Source organism: Hipposideros armiger, unplaced genomic scaffold (assembly GCF_001890085.2).
Source record: "Hipposideros armiger isolate ML-2016 unplaced genomic scaffold, ASM189008v1 scaffold_142, whole genome shotgun sequence".
NCBI classification, from domain to species: domain Eukaryota; kingdom Metazoa; phylum Chordata; class Mammalia; order Chiroptera; family Hipposideridae; genus Hipposideros; species Hipposideros armiger.
In genome coordinates this window covers 401,651-424,246 of record NW_017731492.1, presented here as the reverse complement: position 1 = coordinate 424,246, position 22,596 = coordinate 401,651, and positions in this window count along the sequence as shown.

The window sequence follows — 22,596 nt, the reverse complement described above, 5'->3', positions numbered from 1 at the left end:
TTCCACAGATTGTTCTCCAGTCCACTGTACAATTCTGTCTTGTGAGAGAGGCTCTCTATTCCAATGTTCATCATAGTTCATGATTCAGCCCTCTGTATTCTGTCACCTGTTCTCTGAGATATCCTTCATATTTCATAAGACGCGAGCCATGTTGGCAACTGTGGGGAGCTAAAAATGTCAGCAAATTCGTTGTCAGACCTCCCATCAAGAGGCAGGACCCATTTGCTTTCTTGTGGAATTTGTGCTGGACCTTGGGAATGGATTCAGTTAGTGGGATGTGGCAGAAGAGATGTTTAACTTTTGAGATTAGGCCTTAAGAAATAGACAGCCTTTGATTTTCCCGGCTTGGGACAATCCCTCTTGGAAACCAGCTGCCATGTAAAAAGTTCAAGTATTCTGAGATGAGCTGTGAGGAAGTTTAAGATAACTATGTGGAGAACAGATGCCACAGGCAGGAGCACCAAGCTGCCACACACTTAGTGACACTCTCCTGGACCTTCCAGCCTAGTGCAGCTACCAGATGAATGCAGTCCACTGAATGAGTCCAGTCAACGTGATAGGAAACAGAAGAAGCACCCAGCTACATCTGTCCTAATTCTTGATTCACAAAATCCTGAGTAAATTAAATGTTTGAAGAATTTATTATGAAGAAATAGGTAATCAAAACAAAAGCTGAGTAGCAAACTCAGCCTGTTTCCTGCTTATAGAAAATGTAAGGTGGCAAATCCCTTTTTATAAGAAATATCAGTCTCTTGTAGACCAAGGTTATGGTGCTTGTATTAGTATGGTGCCCTTAAAAACTTGATACGCTTTCTATGAATCTGATTCCGGGGTTCTTAATGCACTCAAAGCCACATCCATTACGCTTTGGAAGACAGTTCTTTCTGACACGGGGATTTTCAGGGGGACAACACACTTAAAATTCGGAGAAGTCCTTTTGTCTAGCTTAAAGGGCTGTTAGACACTAAAATTTAGTAAAGGTCTTAACAAACATCTTACTGCCCTATCCATGGATTTGCTCTTCACCCTTAGACCTTGCTTTACTTTCAATTTGGGAAGATTTCAACTGATCAAAGTCTGCAGATAAGAAACAGATTCACTTCTCAAACTTGGTATTCCTCTAGGGCAGTGGTTCTCAACCTGTGGGTCACAACCCCTTTGGGGGTCGAACAACCCTTTCACAGGGGTTGCCGGATACTCGTATGTGGGCGTATCTGCATGTGGGCCTGGAGACAGATAGAGGAGCGGTGTCTCCATTCCTAAGACCATAGAAAATATGTGTTTTCCGATGGTCTTAGGCGACCCCTGTGAAATGTTGAGAACCGCTGCTCTAGGGACTCGTTTCTGCTTGCAAACTGCATATTTCATTCTTTCATTCATCTCTTTCTGTACCTTATCATAGGCAGCTAAAATACATGAATTGGCACTTTATATATTTTGCCTGGAAATCATCCTTTCAGAGTGGCTGAGTTCATTAGGCAATTTTCTATTTTCTCAGTTACTGTGGATGACAGTTTTGCCAATTGTTCCGCAACTACACACACAGGTCAACGTGTTTCCAACTTACCAGAGATTATTCATTGCTTTTCTAGTCTCTATGAATGCCTAGCTTGCCTTTTTTTTTTTTTTTACTTCACTAAGTTTCTCAGCTATTTTCCCTGCCTTCCCTAACAGTCTCATCCCAAAATTAATGCCACCTGTTTTATATTTTTGATACGACAGAACCTGATTTTTAAGTACTAATTTCCTTATCAGTCAGGGAAGGAGGATCCTATAAACAACATAGAAAGAAAGTATCTTTTTAAAAGTTTAGACTTTCATGAGGCAATCGAAGCGGAGGAAGTGAAGGTCTGGAATCAGACATCAGAAGATCAGAGAAAGTCACTACTGAGTCACCTGAAATACTCAAACAAGCAGACAAGTCAGAGTTTGCAGACTAGCAATGCAATAAGTTTGTCATGTTCAGTTACAAAAGTAAGTCCACAGAGCAGCGGTTCTCAACCTTCCTAATGCTGTGACCCCTTAATACAGTTCCTCATGTTGTGGTTACCCCCAACCGTAAAATTATTTTTGTTGCTACTCTATAACTGTCATTTTGCTACTGGTATGAATCATAATGTAAATATCTTTTTGTTTTCCGATGGTCTTAGGCGACCCCTGTGAAAGGGTCATTCGACCCCCAAAGCGGTCGCGACCCACAGGTTGAGAACCGCTGCCACAGACGGTGAGCTTGTGGAGAGACTTAGGTCTCTTTATAGCACTGATGGTGATGACCACAGCCAAAAATCTGATGATGGCTATGAGACAGCTTTGTTCAGCAGGATTAACACATGAAGCAGAAGGAAGTGAGCAAAATCTGTGACACGCTGGGTACCTCTTTGCCTGTATATCACCATATGTGATTACGATGGGTTTCTAAGAGGAATTGTTGTTGCTTCACTTATCTTTCTAGATCTTGCCTTAATTTCTCATCCAGTTAACACTAACCAACTCATGGTGAAGAGATTCTGGAAAAATACAAGTTTTAACCAAGTTGAAAGCACTATCCAACACATAGTTGGATGTCTTTATATTTAATAATTAGATCTATTATACACTTGTAATATATTCTTGGGTATGGTATAAGGGACTGGAGATTATATATATATATATATATATATATATATATATATATATATANTGTGTGTGTGTGTGTGTGTGTGTGTGTGTGTGTCCATGTCCTCAGCAAGTTAAATCCTCAAATAAATTAATGGGGATGCAGTTATGTATTAGAATTCTAAAATACGGACCAATAAGCTAAATATTTCTTCATTTAGCTGATATGCACTTTAGAAAAAAACAGACTTGGAGGAATAGGCTGAAAAATTGATTCAAAATTTAAGGTAAATGAAGGTTAAGTCTAAACTAAACACATCTCACACCCATACACCATCAGTTTCTGAAATGATAAAGGTAAGGTAATTCAATTGCAATTCTTAAAATGGACATGCTATTTTTTTAGCTGATGATGCTTTAATTCTAATTAAGTAAATACTAAAACAACTGATATGATTTTCTATTAAACAACACATTTTTTAATCAAAGTAATAGCTGTTTCATTAGATGGGTAGCTATTGCAATGTTTGTCATGCATTTAAATCAGAGTTTTAGCCTTAGACAGAATCTAAGATGCTTTAAAAAAAGGTTGTTCATTTCATAATGTCATTTAAATGTCCACAGTCACATTTTCAGCATATGGAATTTTTAGAGAGCAATGGTCATGTAAATTCTAAAGGCTTAAAATAGAATCATAAATCTAAAGTTTGCAATAGCAATTACAAATTTAGAGTTACTTTTAACATTTCTCTTACGTCATTATTTTGTCCTCAGCAAGCATGAGTTGATCATGAGCAAAGAATATTAAAGAAAATGAATATATGGCCTTCCTAAACAATTATCAGTGTATCTGACCTTTCTATGATTAAATTATCCTAGCAATATCTACTGCTTATCTTACTCTATTTTGTACCCATAATACTATTTTTGCATGATAGCTGTCAGATTAATAGCATAATAGTACGAATAACATCATTATAATACCATAAATTGAGAGGAGGTATGGGGGGTTGAGGATAAATGCGGTTGAAGTGGTTTTGCAGGATGAAATTTTTTGTATCAATTAACCAGATATGTATGGATCAATTTTTGACTCTCTGTCATTGGTCTTTTGCTTACCAAAACCACACTATCTTTATTAGTGTTACTTCCTTTAAAATGTGGAATAAGAAGCTGAGGTCTCCAAATTTTTAAATTGGTTTTTTCCAAATTGAATTGACTGTTTCCTTTATAAATTAGCTTTCAATTTCTACGCACACACATACACAGGCACACTACTACATGTTCATTATTTTGGGATTTTTTAATGGTTTTGCAAGTGGTCCACCATTCTACTTATAAGTCAATATCACAATGTTTTATTTATAGAGTGTTTTAATATCTGATAGGGTTAGCTCCAACTACCAAACACACACAGGTGCTCTTTGAATCCAGGTTACTTGTCTTTTTTTTCATATTTTTTTTGTGATATATTAGCCTTCTTGTGACAGAGCTTTTAACCGCCAGATGTACTGCCTCTAGTCTGACCATGAAAATCTAGGCCTGAAGTAAAGTGGCAAATGAAAATTCGGTCTCTCTGTCTTAAACTCCAACAGGGTATTCTCAATGAAATGAAGAAAACAAAATAGGAATAAGATTTTAAGTATGTTTTAGCTTAACGATCTCTTGTCAATTTTATAGAAAGCAGTAATCAGATATAAGGGACCTACACGAGTCTGCGTTCCCAGTCAAATACTAATTCTATTAACTTGATCTAAAATTGTGAGTGGCCATTTAACTCCACTGAACATAGAAGATAAGTTTGAGAATAAATTGCTATCATGTACTTAAAAATAGATATTGCTTGTGCTACATCATTTAGTAAATCTAAATTGGACTACTTCAATTTATCAGTGGCTTTTGAGAGCATATTAATACAGTGAATGAAAAACATACCGCATTGAAATAAACTATGCCTAATACAGCACCACGGAGAAACATTCTCTCAGGCTCTAAGTATTTCTTTCCTCAGAAACCACTGAATCAATGCCTCGGTGTAAGACATAGTGCCTATGTCTCCTCAGAAATGACTGTTATAATTTAATTTCAGCTAAAGTTGTGGCTGATTTGAATCAAAGAACAAGTGAGAAGGAATATGGAAAATCAAACTTCTTAACCCAACACAAATTCCAAGATTTTTCCAATAGAAACTTCCATCATGTCTATTATTGCTTCCCTTTCCAGTATACATGGATCATATAATCTAATAATTAAACCATTTTTATCTGAAACCATATTCTGTTCTTTTGTTCTAATTTTACTTCCTAATACTGCAGAATCCTGCCAGGATGAATTGGCACCATCTTAATCTTAGAATTATCTGCAGAGATTTTCCTATCATGGTATGCCTGCCATATCCTAAGATCAGATTTTATGGAAATGTTGTGAACTTTATCTACAATGAAGCTCAGTATTGGCAAGACCTCTTTTTTTCAATCTAAGGGTTGCAAACATATTCTCTGTCCTAATTGTCAAAGTTGTTTGAAGCGCCTGAAACATTCCTGAATGCCCTCCCAATACTTATAATTTTACCATTTCAAAATAAATATTTAACAACGTTTTATTAAATTGTTGTATTTCTTAGTTAGCTTTTTCTTGGCCTTTTTTTTTAATTCATTCTTTTGAATCTTTGCTTGGTTTAATAAAACCCAGTCCTAAACAGAAGACAGTCTTATGTTTCTTTTCCAACTAATATTTTAATGTTTCTCTGGGATCAGAGAAATTTAAGTATAGAAATTTATACCCTAGAAGGAGTCAAAGCCATTTTTCTAAGCTTCTAATTCATTATTCAGTGAGAAATCATGAAAAACCATTAGAAATCAGTTTTAATTCCCTCCATTTGTCCCTCCCTTCTTTTAATCAGTCTCCCATGTAATTTGAGTGTTTCTGATAGACTTGTGACAATTTATATGATGCAAATTATTGCCTAAAATGTAGACACTTGGAAGAATTTAGACATGGCTCAAGTGTATGGGAAGAGTATTAAGGCAGGAGTTCAAAAATAGATCTTTGAATAGGAAAATAGCACATTAGCTACTGATTCTTTATATTACTATTTCTCTATGTGGAGTATGTCGACTTACTCTGAGTAAATCCAGTGAAATTCAAGAGGATGCTGCCTACATGTGGCAACATGCTGGCAACTGAGAGCCACTGTGTGAGCAGAATTATTGTTTAATTATGTTCACTGACACCTTCACCAGGATAGAGCCACGTAGAAAGTGATGTATTCCTAAACATTTGTAGCAAAAAATAAAATAAAATACATGAAACATCAGTCGGACTTAAAATATAGGACATGGGTTTTGATATCTGTATTTTGATTTTGATTTCACAGAACCTGACTGCTACTTATGACTTAGGCCATTTTTGGAATCCTTGATTAAAGCAGCCCAACAAAATATGCAGCAGCAATTATGTTAACATTGAATGTGTTTTGATTACAACAGATTGTAGAACACCAAAATGTCCTCAGGATTATTTATAGAAACATTTCTACATATGACTAGATGTTCAATTGTGTGTGTGTGTGTGTGTGTGTGTGTGTGTGTGTGTCCATGTCCTCAGCAAGTTAAATCCTCAAATAAATTAATGGGGATGCAGTTATGTATTAGAATTCTAAAATACGGACCAATAAGCTAAATATTTCTTCATTTAGCTGATATGCACTTTAGAAAAAAACAGACTTGGAGGAATAGGCTGAAAAATTGATTCAAAATTTAAGGTAAATGAAGGTTAAGTCTAAACTAAACACATCTCACACCCATACACCATCAGTTTCTGAAATGATAAAGGTAAGGTAATTCAATTGCAATTCTTAAAATGGACATGCTATTTTTTTAGCTGATGATGCTTTAATTCTAATTAAGTAAATACTAAAACAACTGATATGATTTTCTATTAAACAACACATTTTTTAATCAAAGTAATAGCTGTTTCATTAGATGGGTAGCTATTGCAATGTTTGTCATGCATTTAAATCAGAGTTTTAGCCTTAGACAGAATCTAAGATGCTTTAAAAAAAGGTTGTTCATTTCATAATGTCATTTAAATGTCCACAGTCACATTTTCAGCATATGGAATTTTTAGAGAGCAATGGTCATGTAAATTCTAAAGGCTTAAAATAGAATCATAAATCTAAAGTTTGCAATAGCAATTACAAATTTAGAGTTACTTTTAACATTTCTCTTACGTCATTATTTTGTCCTCAGCAAGCATGAGTTGATCATGAGCAAAGAATATTAAAGAAAATGAATATATGGCCTTCCTAAACAATTATCAGTGTATCTGACCTTTCTATGATTAAATTATCCTAGCAATATCTACTGCTTATCTTACTCTATTTTGTACCCATAATACTATTTTTGCATGATAGCTGTCAGATTAATAGCATAATAGTACGAATAACATCATTATAATACCATAAATTGAGAGGAGGTATGGGGGGTTGAGGATAAATGCGGTTGAAGTGGTTTTGCAGGATGAAATTTTTTGTATCAATTAACCAGATATGTATGGATCAATTTTTGACTCTCTGTCATTGGTCTTTTGCTTACCAAAACCACACTATCTTTATTAGTGTTACTTCCTTTAAAATGTGGAATAAGAAGCTGAGGTCTCCAAATTTTTAAATTGGTTTTTTCCAAATTGAATTGACTGTTTCCTTTATAAATTAGCTTTCAATTTCTACGCACACACATACACAGGCACACACACACATGCACACAAATCTTACTGGGGTTGTGACTGAGATTACATTGAATCTATATATCATGTTGGAGGGAACTGATATTTTGACAACATTGTGCTTTTTAATCCACAAACAACATATAACTCTATATTTAATTTTTTAAAAAAACTTTTCATATTTGGATGTTTTCTAAATTTTTATATGTTGTGTCTTCAGCTTTATTTGAATTTGCAATTCAAATAATGTTCTCAATTCTCTGTGACTTTCTCTTTGAACCATGGGAAATATAAATTTATTTTTTAACTTGCAAACATTGGGGCTATTCCACATATTTATTCTGTTCATTTAAAATTTAATTTCATATCAGAAAAAAAATACCTTGCATAATTTGGCAGGGTTTGTTTTATAGCCCATATGATGAATATTCTACATAAACATAATTCGTGAAAAGAATGTGTGTTCCCCTGTTGCTGGTGGTTGTTAATAATATTTAAGTCTTCCATATACCTGAGATTTTCTGTTTATTCTATCGATTGAGTAAAGAATGACTTTTCAACTATAATTGTAGATTTGTCTATTTCTTTCAGTTCTATTTTTTTTTTTTGGCTTCATGTATTTTAAAGCTGTTGTTAGGTACATATGTATTGAAAATCATTGTGTCTTCTTGATGAATTCACCCATTTGTCATTCTGTAATGTTTCTGCTTATCCCTGCCAATATTCTTTATTCTGAAGTCTACTTTGTTTGATAATATAGCATTCCAGCTTTTTTTTTTTTTTAGTATTTGCATGGTATATCTTTTGTATTATTTTCACTCTTAATATACTCATACTTTGATATCTAAAGTAGATTCTATGTAGATAGCATTAGTTACATCTTGGTTTTAAATTGAATCAGACAATTTCAGTATTTTAGACCATTTATACGTTGGGGGGTGGCCATTTATATTAAATCTAATTATTAATTTATATTTATATTTATATTTGTCACCATAGTTGTCAAAGTAGTTGTCTCTAATTTATCTGTTTTTTTCCTATTTCCCTCATAGTTTTTCTGCTTTTATTGCAATTGAGTATTTTTATTTGTACTATCTCCTCAAACTATTAGTTATATCTGTTATGATTTCTAATAGTTGCTCTATAAAGCTGTAATTTATTACAATTTATTTTAAAATAGTATTATATCACTTCATGTATAGTATAATATCAAATTCTATACTTTCACCTATCCACTCTGCCATTATTATGTATTTTATTATATAATAAGCCTTATAATACATGATTACTTTATTTTACTTTAGATAGTCTATCATTATTATTATTACATTTTTTAGGGTAATTTCAAATAAGGGTTTATCTTCATTTCTATCTTTTCTGGAGTTATTTACTTACATATAGCCACGTTTTCGTCTTATATATTTCTTCTATCTAGAGAAGTTCTTTTGACATTTTTTATATTCACAATCTGAGCACATTAATTCTCTCAGGTTTTCCTTATCTGAAAATGTATTTGTTCTGTCTCCATTTTTAAATGGTATTTTCACTGAGTATAGAATTCTTATTGGCAGCTTTTGTTTTTCTTTAGGCACTTTAAATAGGTCATTCTGTGATCTTTTGACTTGTATAATTTTGAAATAAAATCTGCTTTAATTCTTAGCTTTGTTTTTCTATATGTAATGTGCCTTTTCTCTACAGTGGCCTTCAAAATTTCTCTTCATCTTTAATTTTTAGCAGTTTGAATATGATATGTCTGTAGTATTATTGTTGCGTTTATCCCTTATTAAATAAACCAAACTCCATGTATCATCTCTCCTTGAAAACACCTGTCCTTCTTTAGAATTTAGGCTACCTGGTTGTTCTGAAAACCCAGCTCTCTGATGGGTTCCATTACAGTTACTATTTTGAACAATACCCCGATTTTTCTTATTGTTAGGATAAGATATACACTTTTTTTTTTTAACCTTTATCCTCAGTGGAAGCAGAATATTTAAGCCTAGTGTTCACCCTTTGGTGTCTGGCTTCTAGTGTTTAATGTTGCTTGTGAAATTGATGCACTTTGTTTCAGGTAGTAGAAGTCCATTCTTTTTTATTGTTACTATATAAATGTCCTTTAATTTATTCAGGCATTCTGCAGTTAATGAATGTTTGACAGTATCTAATTTGGGTCTATTATCAACAGAGCTACTAAGGACATATTTATGCAGATGTTTTTGTGGGAACACATTCACAGATTTTGCAACAGTACTGACTTGACATAGATAGGTATATGTTTACATCCAAAGAGTTTTACAAAGTGATTGTAGCAATTTGCATACCTATCGAAAAGTGTGACAGTTTCAGCTTCTTCAAATCCATGCCAACATTGTTGGTCTTTTAAATGTTATTAATTATTAAGTATTAATAACAATTGTGAATAGTTTCAATTTGAGCTTATACCTTGATTTTAGTCTAATGCTGGAATAAAACTTTGCTTCAGTTTATAAACACTAATTTAGTTATTTTCTTTATTTCTCCTCCTTAGACTAACCAATATCTCCTTTGAGAAAGAGGAAGTCAGTCTGGCTTCTTTTAATGCTTATATTTTAAAAGATTAGAAAGGGTGTGGAATATCCGATCAATATAGAAAATAAAATTTTTAGACTACCTCTGGATTTCAAACTGTTTCTTCATTTCTATGAATATATGAATTATACCTATATTTATGAATAAAATTCTAGCTTATGTCTTATAACATCTCAATAACACTTCCCAAATGGGATACAAATTTTGACTTTGGCAGAATATGTACACATATATGAATATTCTCCAGTTCTTATATTATTTAAAAGCATTGATTTCACAATGTGCTCTGCATATAGCAGAAATAAAGTCTTTCTAAAGCCAATGTGTCAAGGTTGTACCAACGTGTTTTTTTAGAAGCATTTATAAATTGATTAGCTTTCCCTCTTTAAGAGATTTGTTAGGTAACTAATCTATTGGTTTGAGCTTATGTGTAACAGTTACCTTATCAGTCCAACGATAGTGTGTTAATGTTTGAATTTAATCACATACAATAGTCTCCTGTGACTTCGTATCCAATACTAAAGCACAGAGAAAGAAAAAAAAATAGTTTTTCTTTACATTAGAGGTTGCTCAAGCATACACAGAGCAAACTATGTTATATCTACTAGGACAAAGAAATTCAGTTAATCTGGCAAAAGGAAAGCAGCCTCTAAGTTAAGGTGTGTTTGAATTATTTCTCCATATTATCAACAGCAGGCTGTCCTTCCTGTCCAGGATTTACCAGACAAATGATAAATGTGTGATATTCAGTGAATTTGACATTTGGAAAGGAAAAAAAAAATAGAGGTCTCAAGGCCTTGCTCCAGTTTCTAGAATTGAAATAACACACACAAACCATATTCCTCTCTTAGACTAACCATAGCTTGTTATTAACTAATAGCACAGGACCAAATATTGGTTACATTGCAAGGAGTCAAATGGAGTACATGATATGCATGCCAAGAACAATAAGCTATATTAGTATTTATCTCCTTTCAAACTGCATTCCATATTCTAACATTTTATATACATTCCATATATATATATATATATATATATATATATATATATATAAAATCCTTGTTTTCCAAAGTAACAGCACTTAGTCATTAGCAATATGTCCCATGCACAATGCAATGTGATCTAAGGTTACCGCTTAGGTCCTTGACTAGGGGTGTCAGCTTGTTCAAGGAGTGGCGAATGCATATATCTTGTCATAGCTTCCTGATATGCTAATGTGAGTGTTGTGTGCTACTGTTGGTAATTCACTCTCCTTTGTATCATTTTCCAGGGGCTCTAATGTTCTAATTAATCATATATCTATTTAAGAGGCACATGGAGAAATGTATGGTTTGTTGAGAAATATAGGATAAGTGATGAGTTTTAAAATAATTAGGAAAACAACAAAATAGGAGAAAAAAATATAAAATACAGTAGACAATTTAACTTTGGGTACTGAAATGGCACTTAGGGTCAGTGTTTGCAGTATAAATTATTATTGAATAGACAAGATTTAACACTACTGCTTAATAATGATTTATGACCAGGACAGCACCTAATAACAGAAATGACTACAGTGTGTATTTCCACTTTTATTGACTAGTATGTGTGTGTGTGAAAACATAGTGATACAGGTAACAAAGAGAATCTGTAATTCACGTAATGTGCTCAATCATATAAGTCCATCTATCAAAATATAAAATCTAAAAAAAGTAACTGGAGGTAAATTTGTGGTAACAGTGAACTGAAGTGGATTCTTTCAGAGAGACTGTCAGGGAATAAAATATTTTTTTGAGTTTCTGCATTAAAACAATTACTCTGGGCAAAGCACTGTTCTGGATGGCGGGATAACAATAAACAAGACAGACAGATCCCCGCTTTCCTGGAGCTGACATTCTCAAGCAGGGATGACAGATACTAAAAAGGGAAATAAGACCATATCATCAGGGCACAGATGAGTATTATCATGTAGCAGAGGAGCGATGCAATATAGATGCTGGATTGGATATCAGAAATACTCTTGAAATAAATCGACAAGGTTTGTTACAAAGACGTATACAAATTTATAGAAATATGGTCATACAATCTGGTATGTTTGTGCATATTACATAGTCATAACTATATATACATATATAGATTTGAGAGCTTAATCGTGTTGCTTTCAAACTTATTTCATTCATTTCATTCCCCAGCTCTACAGACAGTGTAAACATGTGGTACAATGTGGCGGTGGTTCTTTGCATTTCCTTAAGCACTTAGATGCTGCCTTACTTGATTGTCTAAACAAATACGTCAAATTCATTCTTCAGCTAGGAAATCATGCTCTTTCTCATCACGATGCTGGAGAGTTTGGTTTACTACATGAAGTAAAAAGGGAAATATGAGGCAGAGCATTCTTTAGATTCACTGCATGGTCAAATTCACAAAACTAGCCATGTCATTAATTCCTTGAATGCATAGATACATTCAACTTCAAAAACCAGCTAGGAGGACGTGTGAACTGAACAGTGGTCAGTATATCAGCTCATCTTTCTCTTTTTTCATCTCATTATCCACCTCAGCTTTCTTCCTATTCTTTCACTCTTCTTCTCTACATCTCTCTTTTCTTTTTTTTTCTGCCTGTGTGTGTGTGTGTGTGTGTGTGTGTGTGTGTGTGTGTATTTCCCTTTATGGCTTCTCCCTACATTTCAACCTTTCTCTTCTTTCCCACGCCCTCTCTTTATTCCTTAAAGTCATTAAGTTTATGAATTTTGTCATTCTATATTCTGATTTATTTCTTCATTCCCCATCGTGCTTCCTCCCAACTTCCATCTCTCATTTACTCAAACTTTGTCTGTGTCCTTGCATGTGTGTAAATTCCCTTCTTTTTAAATGACCAGTATCCTTAGCTGTGTTAACTAAGATGTGCATATCTGAGTCAAGCATTGTGCAATAATTAAATGCACAGTTCCTAATGTTTGTGCATACATGTACTTCCTGGGCCATTGACTCCTGCTCAATCTGACTGGAATTCCAGGAAGATCTCTGGGCACCAGTCACAATCTTGACTCTACAGAATGAAGGCTTTGATCTTTATTGGAGAGAGACTTATAATGTTCGATCAGCATTGTCATGGCATAAACACTGTCACTTTATCACTCCACCTCTCTTTCTGACTCAGCCTGATGTAGTAACCAGTGCCTATGTTGCTCAGTGCTCAAAATCCCCATGCCTCCCACTGCATACCTCACTTATGGCATCTACTCAGGGCTTCTCGCTTATCACTAAGGTTCAAGACACCTCACACCTACTCAGCACCCATGCATTGACCACAGGGCCAGATCAGTGAGATTTTAGACTGCTGGTCAGTAGGCAAATAGGGCCACTGGCCTGTGGCTGTTTGCTAACCCACCCTGTAGTTGGTGCCATGCGCAGCGGACACTGCTGCTCTCTTGCACTGATCTATTAGTTTTGCCAGCAGCTATGTGCAGGGTCCAGGTAGGTAACAGCATCCAGAGAAGTGGGGATAGTTAATGTCCAATGGGCAAAGTTTGTCTAATGAAGGGTGGAAGATGTAAAGGAGTGGTGAGTGAATGCTCTTTCACTTGCAGGAACTATTCTGAGGTCCAGTGTTTCCTCATGGCCTCTCTTGACACAGGCATGACAGGAAACCAGCTGTGCTTTGATGAGGCTTTGGTCAACTCAATCATTTAACTAATTTGCTTGTTTTTCCTTTTCTTTCTATCTTGTTATTTTCTTCACTCATATGTTTCAGGGTTGCTAATCCCCCTACAATATTTGTTTCAGAACTGGTTTTCTAGGGAAACCATGCTAGAAATCAACTCCAAAGTTCCAATGACTAGTCCATATGATGGTCAGAAGACAGAGTCAGGCCAATTGAAGTCAGTCCACACTATTTTTGAAATATGTTCTGCTGGAAAGCAGAGTTGTAACCTAATCCAGTCTCTTAGAGAAAGATGGTCTGAGAGGTCATAATGAATGTTCAGAGAGAGAGAGAGAGAGAGAGAGAGAGAGAGAGAGAGAGAGAGAGAGAGAATGAATGAATATTGTATAGGTTTCTACCTTCCCAAGAGTTAGTTTCTTAGCTCTGCTACTTTGTTTTTGTTTGTTTTATTTTTTAACCTATTCCATGGTTCTATCAATAAATCTACCCTTTAGCTTAGATTAGTTTAATGAACTTCCAGACACTTGTAAACAAACCATTGTCTTCATTGTCTTGACCATGCTGTAGCACATCCATAGAGTCCATTAACTGGTTTTCTTTTCTGGTAGCCTTTCAAGGGCCATTTTTGCCATATTTGATTTGATAGTCATTAGGTCTCACTGTTTTAGCATCACTCTCTGCCACAATGAATCTCTGTTTCTCTTTACTCTGGTGTCCTAAGTGCCACTTATCTGTTTATCTCTTCTAAATCTCAGGGGAATTTTTTTGGGAAAAGTTAATGCATTTGGGGATGGGTGGGCATCAACAACAATAAATTCCAGGAATTTCTTAAACACAGAATCTCACTCTTCACCCTCCAGTTCCCCCCCTCCAAAAAAGGCCAAAATGAAAGGACAAGAAAATATACCTTGCAAGTGAATAAAATTATAATTTGATTTGAGTTCAAAATTCTTCTTTTTCATTTATTAACTGGAATTGGGCTAATTCCTTAGCATCTCTGAGCTTTGGTTTTCTCCAGAGTAAAGTCAAGATGAAAAGTATTAAGATACTATTTAAAGTATGTACTAATGCCTGAAACTTAACGTGTACTCTAAGCAACTTGTGGACCATATAAGTAATCTACGCAAAATGATGAATTATTTGTTTTTCATTGGGTTGTAGACATGACTTGCTTCTTTTCATTTTTTTTTAACTTTCAAATATTAAAGCAGATATGTATAGCCCAAATTTCCCAGGTAATCTCACTCATGTGTTGTACTTTCTTCTAACATGTCTGCATCTGATACGTTTAGGTGACTTTATTTTTCACAGTGGTTTCTGCAGTATCACATGCTAACTAACAATACTGGGAAAGCAAGCTACATAACTGAAGTAGGCATGATGGCATTCCCCATATGTAAAGTTTATTCCACTTCTAGTCTCACAGTCCACTCAGGTGATTAAACTGTATGATTTTCCTTTTACCTGATGTGGCTCACCTGCCTCCAACTCCATTCCCACCCCCCCACCCCCCCTCACACACGCCGCCGTGTGCTACAGTCCTTTTTTCTAGGAGGAGTTATGTTCCCTGTTTGTTGAACCATGATAAGTTTGCCTGAGGACTTTCCTTAAGAATGTTTATAGAGAGAGATAATTGCCTCAGTCCTTTCCCAGGAAAAAAAGCAGGACATCAAAGGTCCTGACCTAGAGAAGGCCATTTAGAGGGTCTGGACAGGGAGCAGGTCCAGGCTGCCCTCTGGTGGGAACAGGCAGCTAAGGAGACTGAAGGGAGTTTTCAGGAAACAATCTGAATGAACCAGCACCAACCACTTCAGCAGGCATTGGAGAAACTTCAGGAGTTCCTGAGAGTACCATGGCCAGAGCTTGGCGTATCCACTTAGTTAATCAAAGACCCTGGAGCACAAGCCGAGAGAGGTGCTGGAGGTGGAATGCAATATCCCAGGACCCTCTTCTTCCCTTCCCATCAGTACATCGGGGTCTGTAAGGACAATGAGCTTGTTTGGATAGAATTGCCATTTGCAGGGGAATAGACACACAGATCAGAGAAGCTTCCTTTATAACACCTATAGTGACAATAGAAAATGTCTCAGGTCACTGTGAGTTGCAGAGGTGCAGAGATATTAAAAAAAAAAAAAAGCTCTGTTTAACAAAACATGAAAGGCAGAGCTATAAGAGTCCAAGTGAAATTTTACTGCAGTAGAAAGAGAGTAAACACAAGTAAACAGTTGTCATCAGTCACAGGGTCAAATTCCAGGCAATACTGATACTCAAGTATCTGGAGATCCGGGAAGCTAACGAAAACACCATTATTCATATGCGCAAACTTTTAGTACCAAATATTTGAAGTCTTTACTTTGGAATGGAGAGAAAAGTAAATTCCATAGGAGTATGTGTCATTAATACCAATAAAGTTCTGTATTCTTAACTAAACTTTTAGAACTCAGAAAATAGTAGATGAATTATGTTTGCAAATAACTGGCTGCTAATTGAAATACAAAGTAGATGTAAAATGCAATCTAAAAAAATCATTTATAGGATACGTATTTAGACTTTGATGAAACATCTGGCTTGGCTTAACTGTTGCTTAGGTTTGTCAGCTATTCCTGTGAACAACTGTTAATCATATAATTTCACCGAATTTTATGTAAGAACACATGTTATTTTTCATAGTATATATTTTCATCATTTATGCTGAAGAAAAAAAAAAGAACAATTATGGACAGCATTAGGGAATGATTAGGTATAGTTTGTTCAACTACCACAGGACCTGGAGGCCTGCCAGCGAGCACAAAGGACTTTCTAACAAATGGCATTCAACCACAGGTTCCCTTGACACATTTTATGAGCCAAAGAAATAGTGTGACACCCAATCCAATGTCACCCCTGAGCCCTATCACATACACATCTATAAGAGTGCAAAACTGTACTCTTATAATGCCTGATATGTGGAAAACACATTCAGACCACTGGGCACTTAGGCAACTGAGTGCTGGAAGCAAAAATTACCTGCTACATGCTGTTGGAAAAGCTACTGCCTACATGTTAAATAGAATGGATTCCCATAAGTACGAAACAGTCACATTTCAAGATATTGGAGTACAATTTAAGGAGTGTAAGTGTTAAGTGGTTTAGGACAAAAATCTTCATTTTTGATTTTAGCAGCTTTAAGTGCATGAACCATGTCTTTTGCTGAGTATAAATCCCTGGAACATTGAGATTAGCATCCAGGGTATAGTCAGCGCACAGTAGTTGATGAAATTAGATCTTTCTATAGCTAGGAACTGATAAAAGTTTCAGCCTCCCATTTTTGGAATCAGTAGAAGAGGTTTCCTACTAAAGACTTGTAGCTCTAGATAATTGTTAGAGTCTGGGATTGATGGTCATCAGGAAATAGGACTAGTGTGGTTAATTTGATCTGAAGGGAGTTGAATTGGTATGCAAATGTTCTCAATAGGCTAAAGTACAGAGCAAGAAGTAACTGTTTTATTGCTATTTCTCCCATAATTTATTTTTCACATACAAATGAGATATTATAGCTAAAATATGCACTAATGCAATAGGAGAATCTATAATCAGGTTTTACAGAGACACTATTCACAATTGTACGTATTAGCAAGTATACAGAAAGATGAAAATTAACAGAACAATCCTTACTTCTGTTTTCAAACCTCAGCTCCTTACATGCCCTCCCCTTGTTCATAACAGATGATCGTTTTTTAAATCACAGAGGTCATAGAATCCATGAGACTAGAACTTGCACAACTTATTACTGATCACCAATCTAACAATCTTTTAAAACAACCTTTTAATTGTGGTGAAGTACATGTAACAGAAATTTGCCATCGTAGCCATTGTTAAGTGCATGGTTCAGTGGTATGAGCACACTGCATGATTAAGCAACCATCACCACCATACTCCTTCAAATCTCTTTCCATTTTGCAAAACCGAAACTCTATCCATTAAACAGTATCTCCTTATTCCTGTCTCCTCCAGTCTCTGGCAACCATAATTCTATTTTGTGACTCTATAACATTTGTCTATTCTAGGTATTTCATATAAGTGGAATCATACAATATTGTCCTTTTGGGACTGGCTTCTTTCACTTGGCATAAGATCCTCAATGTTCATCCATGGTATAACATGTGTCAGAGATTTCTTCCTCTTTACGGCTGAATAATATTCTATTGTATGTACATACCATATTTGTTTCTTCATCCACTGATGGATACTTGGGTTGATTCTACCTTCTGGCTATTGTGAATGATGCTTCTATAAGCATGGGTGTACAAATATCTCTTTCAGACTTGGTTTTCAATTATTTTGGGTATAAGCCCAGATGTGGAATTGTACAATCATAGGTAATTCTATTTTTAATATTTTGAGGTAACTCCCATACTGTTTTTCATTGAAGCCTCACCATTTTACATTCCCACCAATAGGGCACAAAGGTTCCAATTTTTTCATATCCTCCCCTACACTTGTGACTTTTTGTCTTTTAAATAGTAGCTATTATAATGGGTGTGAGGTGGTATCTCATTGTGGTTTTCATTTTCATTTCTCTAATGAGGTACCTATTGTCCATTTGTATACACCCTTATTCTCAATTATCATTTTATGCTGTTAATAATATAATAATGACAATAACAATAAAACATGTCTCAAGGTGTACCATGTGACAGATATGGTTCTGAAGGCATTACAGGTATTGATTGGCCTACCTGATCCTCGCAACAACCCTATGAGGTCAATATCATTGTCCTCATTTTTCAAATGGAGAAACTGGGACAAAGGTTAGATTACTTAACTAGATCACATAGCAAGTAGGTCTTACAAGTCTAGATTTCAGGTTCTATGCTATTGCGGTGTCCCTCCTACTGTCTTTGGTTAATCCCTTCATTGATCTTACGATCCCATCTTTTCTCATCTATATAGGCCATTATTTCATAAATGATCTTTTCCCCTTTTATTTCACATTTCATGATACCTTACCCAAGTACTATCAGCAACATACAATTTTATCTCATTTTCCCTTTCTTTAACTTGACTCACCTAACCTCATCTTATCATCAAAACTAAAAACCTTCTCTGACCCAATACTTAATTTCATCCTATTCAAGTTTCTCTTCATATTCACATCCCTTTGCTTACTGTTTATTTTCTTGACCTCCCAATCTTTCCTCATCTCACTGTAGTCTGGTTTTTACTGCATTTCTGATTTCAGGGAACACTCATCTTTGCTAACTACAATGGGACTTTTTCATTTTAAACTCTTAGCAGTATTTGACCCTCTAATTGCTCCTTCTCAAAACTCTTCTTGGCTCAGATGAGAATGCACATCTGTGGTTTCTCCCCATTTCTGTGATCAGAGACTTCTCAGACTCCTTTGCACCTTTGTTTTTTTTCTTGCCTATGCCTTAAGTGCTGAAATTCCACAGGGTTCTGCCCTAGCCCCTCTTTCCTAGCCAGTCTTGTGTTTTTCTACAACTTCAATTATACAGTAATATATATGCTTATGATTCCCAAATTTAAGCCTTATACCTAATTTCTCACTAACCAGCATGAGCTTCAGACCATATAGCTAACTGCTTCCTGGTTTCCCTTACTTGCTTGTCCTTCAATATTTATAATATTTTCTGCCCAAACAAATTATGCTTTCTCTGTCTCCTTTTAAATACTGATATCGTCTACACAGTTGCCCAAGCCTGAGCTTAACCCTATTGTTTTCTCAATCCCTACCTTCAATCAGTCATCAGTTTCTGCTGATTTTCTCTCCTGGATAATTCTCACATCTAGCTGCCTTTCTTCTGCAGAGAGGAGAAACATTGTGTAATAGTTTTGTTCAGTTCACACTGCCCAATTTTCTGGGTCTTGAAAATGCCAAACTAGTTCCTTTCTTGGGATATTAGCAGTAGCTGCTTCTACTCAGAATATATTTATCTCCTATTTCATAGAGTTGCCTCTTTTAAAAATTTCCTTTAAAATATTTGGTTTCTATCTTTTCATTTTTATTTTAAATACAACTTATAAAAACTTCTAAAATATTTACATAGTCATGTTTCTTTTGTCAATCCTTTCTGTGATGCAAATATAACCTACCAAACTATAATTTTTTTTTCTAAATGGTGGTCTCAATGGAAAGTCAAAGTATTAGGTAATATGGATTCATAAGCCTTCTTTCTATTATCAGATAAAAATTTACCATGCCTAATAATATATATCACTGGTGAAACTGTCTTCTCTGTCACAAAGTTACAAATTACCTCCAAGCAGTTTTTATGTCAGAATAGGCAAGATCCATTTTTTTATGAGTTTATTTGCTAATTATTCATTTTCTTTTTAATGTTTTATCATAAAAAGTATATAAAACACATAATTTTACTTAGTGTAATTTTATCCTTTAGAGAACACAAAACAAAATTGTGAACTATTTTTCTGCCTTAAGTACCTAGATAAAAATTTTAAATTTCCACCAGAAATTGTCTTCACTGTTAATGTTTGATTTTCATGCAATGAAGAGAGTATAAGTAATATTAATATATTTTAATAATTAGAGCCTAATTATGCAGAAAATAAATGGAAGATGGAAGAAGATATATTAAAATAAAAAACCACACATAATATAGTAGGAAATATGTTAGCTATAACCTGAAAAATAATTTTTAGAGACACTAAGGATTTTAAATTTTATTTAATCTGGAATAGTTATATAGATTTTGTACATACTGGGTGTAAATTCTTTTTCTCCAAGGAAATTCTTTCTGTTTTTTAAAAAATATGCTTTATTTTTGAGTTTCAAGTCCCAGTAAAATTTAGTGAAAAGTACAGAGATCTCCGCTGCACTCCCTGTCCCCACTTATGCATAACCTCCTATTATTAACATGCCTCTTCAGAGTGGTACATTTCTTTTTAAATAATGAATGAACCTACACTGACCCATCATTATCACCCAAAGTCCATAGGTTACATTAGGGTTCACTCTTGATGTTGTACATCCTATGGGTTTAGACAAATGTATAATGACATGTATCTGTCACTACTGTACCATACAGAGTAGTCTCACTCTCCTCCAAATTCGCCATGCTCTGCTTGTTCATGCTTCCCTCCCTTTTAATTCCTGGCAACCACTGATTATTTTACTGTCTCCATAGTTTTGTCTTTTCCAGAATGTCATATAGTTGGATGCATACAGTATGTAGCCTTTCAGACTGGCTTCTTTCATTTAATCATATGCATTTCAGTTTCTTTTATGTCTTTTCATTGTTTGATGGCTCATTTCTTTTTAGTGCCAAATAATATTCCATTGTCTGGATGTACCAGTTTATTCCTTTTCCTACTGAAGGACATCTTAGTTGCTTTCAAGTTTGGCAATGATGAAAAAAACCCTACTATACACATCCATGTACAGATTTTTGTGTCGACATAATTTTTTAACTCCTTTGGGTGAATACCAAGGATCACATTATTAGATTGTATGGTAAAATTAAGTTTTATAAGAAACCACCAACCTGTCTTGCAAAGTGGTTGCACCACGCCACTTTACATTCCCAGGAGCAATAAATGAGAGTTCCTGTTACACAGCCTCACCAGCATTGGGTATTGCCAGTGTTCCAGATTTTGACCATTCTAATAGCTGTGTAGTGGCATCTTATTGTTTTAATTTGCATTTCCCTGATGACATGAGCTGGAACATCTTTCCATATGCTTATTTACCATCCATTTATCTTCTTTGTTTAAGGTCTTTGACACATTTTTAAATCAGGTTGTTTTCTTATTGTTGAGTTTTAAGAGTTCTCTGTATATTTTGGGTAATAGTCTTTGATCAGCAATGGCAATTATTTCTTCAAATACTATTTCTTAGCTAAAGAAAATACAAATGAACTGAAAATAAAATACAACTCTATGATTTATTTTCAGGGGAGTCATACAGACTGTGTATTCTTTAAAAAATATAGAAACATTAAGTTGAGCTGTGATGTAGAAAATATATATTAAATATGTCTGATTTTTAACATTTGGGTTCAATTTAGCATTTATATAAATTCTAGGGAAATGCGTTTTAAATATGTATTCACAGAAAAGAGTGTTACTTCTTTCTACCATCTGAGAAAAATTTAGGAAGCACTTTTAATAGTGTAAGCTTGAATTTTAACTTCTTGGTGGTGGCTAGTAGCACACAGAAAAGTTCTTTGCTTTTCTGTCTTTTCTCAGAGAATTCAGGCCCTCTTTGAAATCTTCAGTATTTGACTACTGTGTGATATTCTGCTTGAATTGGGCACAAGCCTAGTAAATTGAAAATCAGAAAAACTGAGGTGGGAGGATTTGATTCTCAGTGGTTCCAAACAAAACCCTGTGGAGTTCAGATGGAGCACTGGAGGAAGGCTCTTACATGGTACACTTGGAATGATGAACTAATTCTAAAGCACCGGGAAAGGAAATATTTGTTTTCCACCTTAAGATTGAGTGTTTGCTTTTATTGACCCGTTGGGGGAAAGCTACGTCAACTTATTCCTTATGCAGAGGCCAGGCCCTCAATTTGGGGGCAATTAGCAGTCCAAGGACTCACCGGGGCAAGTTATACAGATTGGCCTTTCATTATTGAGAGTCTTCCTAGACAACAGGGAGATTGTTGTGCTTCACCTGTAAGTATAGCAATTTGTTGGAAAACTAATGTCTATTCTCATGACTTTACTGATCTTTGAAATGGTTTCAACTGATAGACTATGAACAAATCAGTTCCCTGGGTTTTCTCAGTCAAATTTGCTTTTTACGGAATGGAATTATCTTTTCCCCAATGTTGATGAAATGTATTTAAACAATAAATGAATCGTGAACATGGCTGATCAGGTGGTTCCTGCTTACTGGAGGTGTTATGCTGGCTAATGTTTTAGCTCCTGGCAAATTCATACTGAACTCTAAACCCAACAAGTGTCCCTAAAATTTGCAGAGAAAGTAGATTGGGTGAGTTAACCAATATAATGTGAAATGATTCCTAACTACTTAAATGGTGTATCTCTCCCTCTCTCTCTCCCTCTCCCCACCGTCCTCTCTCTCTCTCTCTCTCTCTCTCT